This window comes from Euphorbia lathyris, chromosome 2 (assembly GCF_963576675.1).
Source record: "Euphorbia lathyris chromosome 2, ddEupLath1.1, whole genome shotgun sequence".
In the NCBI taxonomy this organism is placed as follows: domain Eukaryota; kingdom Viridiplantae; phylum Streptophyta; class Magnoliopsida; order Malpighiales; family Euphorbiaceae; genus Euphorbia; species Euphorbia lathyris.
The window spans coordinates 127,015,907-127,020,634 of record NC_088911.1 but is presented as its reverse complement, the minus strand read 5'-3'; positions in this window follow the sequence as shown (position 1 = coordinate 127,020,634).

Here is a 4,728-nt window from a genome sequence, read left to right as displayed (position 1 = left end):
TATCAAAACAAGTAACAAACATTAACACATATATAGAAAAAGAGATTATGAATCATAAATTATAAATATGGAGAATGTAAATATGGAATACAACCAAGCCTAGTACATAGGAAGAGTACAAGCTAATTAGCAAGTGAAAAGGGAAGAATCCACCCTCGGAACTAGCTAACCGGACTCAAGGCCGTCTCTTAGGACTTGGAGGTGGAGCTTTCGAGCTTGGTGAACGGAGATGGAACGGAACTTTGACGGAATGCCGGAATCAATGAACAAGCTCTCAAGGTGATAGAGGTTTGCTATGTAAAATGAAATCTAAAACTAAGAAACAAGAGCTTAATCTATAGAAAGAAATGTATATATCCAAAGCTGTCTAAATGAGTGCTAGTCACTCCTATTTATACACATCAAGCCAGGGGTAGAATTGTAAATTCACAAAATACAAGTATGGAGCTACATTATTTCTGCAGTTTTCCCATGACACGCCCCGCGTATGGTGGAGGACGCCCCGCGTATTTGCCCATTCCGTCAGAAATCTCTTGTATGTGGACCAAATCCGGATCTTGTTGTCTCAACCACGCCCCGCGTATACTGGGGTACGCCTTGCGTGGTTGAGCTTCTGAGATTTTATTGCTTGAATTAGGTCCTTTATGCCACGCGTAGTCTGAAGCACGCCTCGCGTAAATAAGTCTCTGGTTTTTTGGACTGAAGAACTTCCCATACACGCCCCGCGTGTATGGTTGCACGCCCCGCGTGTATGGTTGCACGCCCCGCATATTGTCAGTTGACTTAGAAGATCCTGCAGTCTGACATTCATGATTGAGACATTATTGCTTATCATTGCTCATACGCCCCGCATGGAAGGTGGGACGCCCCGCGTGGTAGTGGTTGAGTTCCACGTGGTGCCTGCGAATTGAGTAATTATTTCTGACAGTGTGTTCCATGCCCCGCGTGGAGGGTGATACGCCCCGCGTATGTCGGTGGATTTTTTGCTCCTTGCTCATACCTGAAATACAATTCTCGAGAGCTGAGTTAGCTTGCCGTTTTATTTTCTAAATTAATCAAAAATAAGGAAAATTAACCGAAAGTACGGAATTTATTTTTATTTCATTATTTTATTAAAACATACTTATTTTTGTAATTAAACTTATTTATTTAGTCCCAAATTAAACCGTAAATCATGCTAAAAGATAGGGACCAAACGCCCCTATCAAACCTCCTCGGACTTTAAAGTTTTACTTGTCCTCAAGTAAAAGAAATTGAAAGACAAGGGATTGAGATTATTAAGAAACAAACCGTTGGTTGGTTTTACCAAGTGCGTGATCCCAAAGCTAAAGTTTTATGCAAAGATTTCGGCAAGTACTTACGCAAACAAATGAGTGACCAAAACTTGTTTGAAACCTCCATGATCGAATGTAATAGGCAATATTAACGGGGGTCGATTATCTTTTGAGAACCCGATAGTACCTCACCAAGGGATTTCACTCTTACGCTCAAATTTTGGTGGGTCGGTGTTTTTGCACTCTCCTTTGCACTTACTCGAAGTCACTTTGAGTTTGCATTTTCATCTGGGTTTTTCCTCCTATGTTATGGTCTAGGCAATATTAAAAATGAACCCGGAGGGGGGTTGTAATGTGGGTGGCTTTTTAGTGGTTAACTTTTAGAAACTCTAGTTCAAACACCATTTTAATGATCGCACCGTGTTTTTATTTTGGCCTTAGTAAGTTCATAAAATATAACTCGAAATTGCTCGGGTGGAGCTTGAGAATGCCTTTTGCTCTTTACATGTTTTTCTTTTTGTTTTGAGAGCGGCACAAAAACGATTTTGAAAGCTTATGGTGCTTACTTATCAAGGCCTTGGCTTGTTTCGGGTAATTTTGGTGCGATTTGATTTTGTTGGTATTTAAACAAGAGGAAAAAGGGTTAAATGTTAAAAGGGTATTAACAAAAAAGTCGGTTAATAGGCTCGAGGGGGTTTCCTAGAGTTTAATGAAAACGAGAAAAATAAGTCAAGAAAAAAATTAGCCTAAATGGGTTCATTTTATCATCTATTGCCATTTATACCAAAATAAGTGTACTTAACCCGGTATTAGGTGCAAACTCTATGAGTCGAGTGAAGTTGTTGAGCGATTTCCGCAAGTGCACGGTATACGCTTGTAGTAATAAAAGATATCGAACCCACAGGGAACGCTTTTTAACTAAAACTTTATTTAATTCAGTTTTAATCACGTGTTTAGGTTTAATAAAAGAAATACGTTTAATTGATGGAATTGGATTGGGTAAATTAGGATTAGATAGAAATATTATATCGAGTTTAGAGAACAGTTCCGTCTTGAGATTTTGATTACAAGGCAGATACTTCCGTAATTGGAATAAATAGAAGGTATAAAACTTATTTTCATAAAGCAAAGAAAACAACTTTAACTTTGGAAAGATTATGGACATGTAACAATATAGGGATTTACTCAATTAAATGGCTTTGAACCGTAGAAATCTCTCTGGATCGGAGCAGATTGCTACCTTAATCAAACTAGTATTTTATGTCTGATAAGCCGCGATCAGCGATCATATCATCCATAAAAACTAAATCTGTCAAGTGTTCAACAAAGTTCTTATATGAATAAGATGGAATAGAACGTTTTAATAAAAACACCAATTTATCATTTTGAATATCATTTTGTCAGAACAATATCAAAATAACAACAGAAAGAATGTATTGAATAAATAAGTATATCATTAATGAAATGTGAATCTTCACAAGTTAACAGAGAAGTAGAAACTTGGAGAGCATTGCAACGAAAACTTTGAGATCCGGGTTGTCAATCTTTCCCTCAAACTCCGTAGGTTTGTCAGACCTCATACGCTTCAGCCATCAATTCTTCTCGCTGGATCTTTGGAATAGAGACTGGTCAGTCCACTACCAGAATGAAAACTTGTCTCTGATCAACCTTTGAAACTAAACTAATACTGTGTTTATAACTAATCTAATAACAACTTGTGTACAGCAAGTTTGTTTACACAGAAATGTAATCTAACTTTCTGAATCAGAAACTCAACATAATAACTTTCTTCTCTAATTTCTCTAACTTTTCCAACCTCCTCAATTTATGAAATGGATCACTTATTTATAGTTGTTGAAGGGTTGTAAATGATGGGTCGTGTCCGTTGGTGAAAGGTCGCTTTTATCCAAACGAACAGACGCGTTTCTCGGATTAAAACATGTGAATTATGTGCAGAATACTTCGCTGTCTCATATGAGATTCTGAAAATCTCATATGAGATTCTGAAAATCTCAGTCGCGACAGGGGGTGAAGGGGCGAGTTGAAGACTTCGAAATTTCGGAGTTCGGTGACCGTATGTCGCGACTGAGATTCTGAAAATCTCAGTCGCGATAGGGACTTTTCTCCCCATCTCTCGACTGCTTCTTGTCCTCCTTGAGCGTTCTTCTGACTGATATGCATTCTCGGTACGTTTTTTAGGTTTTTCCTCCATTTTAGCTCCGTTTTAGCTCCTATTTGGATTTAACCAAATAATTAAGTACCTTGCATCGAAGAAGTAAATAAAGACGTAAAAGTATTCTAAATGAATATATTTAGCACGAATTTAATGTAAATTTAATGTATTTATGTATGATATTTTAGGTATATTTTGAGCTTAACAAACTCCCACACTTAAGCTTTTGCTAGTCCCGAGCAAAATTTCACTGAATTTATTTTTAATCAATCTCTTTATAAATAGAACATATATCCATATTTTCCTTTTTAAATTAGTTAAACCGAAAGATAAAATCTTCATGGTAAATTTATACGCAAAGCATCAAACTAGCTAGTGTAAAAGAGGTATATCATTCGTCTTGTATCTCAATTTTTATATTGAAGTATTCAGGACGGTGTAAGCACGCATGTTTTCGAATCTTTTGTCTCAAGGCATTTCTAAGCACAAAATTTCCTTTCCCAAGCCTAAACTATCACAAATATAGATTTATTAAGGACTTAGGTTTAATATATTTACTTAGTCACGCCCGTGATAAGGGTGGTCTCGTCCGTGACTTTAAATAAATTAATTGGCTTTTGTGTTCGTTTAAGAGGTACCGACCATGTCATGGGTGGACGCAATCATTACTTAAAACTTTAAACACGTTTAATTTTGCTTTAATTTCTAACTTTCCTTTCATACCTCGATCGTGATAAGGGTGGTCGCAATCGTGGCCAAAAGTAAACGGTACTTAATTTTCTTCCCTTTCATACCTCGATTGTGATACGGTTGGTCTCAATCGTGGCCAAAAGTTAAGAATACGACTACTTGATTTAATTAAAATGAGTTATAAAATTAAAATTATAAATTGGGAAAAGAAAAATAGCACATTCATCCTATATTGACTTGAAATTCAACATGTATTATGGCTAAAGTTTCCTTAAAAACTTCAATTGGTTTTTAATGTAAGACGAAAAATAATATCGAGCTAAAAAGCTAAAGTTGTTAGTTTGATTTATGCCTATAAACCTAATTGAAATTGAAAATAAGATTTATATTTATCATGAATTCATGATATAAAGTAGAGATTTGAAACTAAAGAAATTTTACTTATATACATTTACTCGAGACGTTTTTGATAAAATCGTATCGGAGATTTGTAAAAATATTTGTAAAAATATTGCCCGTATAGAAATATTATTTCTATCAATAATGATAACCTTAAAATATGTTAAACATTATTTTGAAAATTAAATTGTT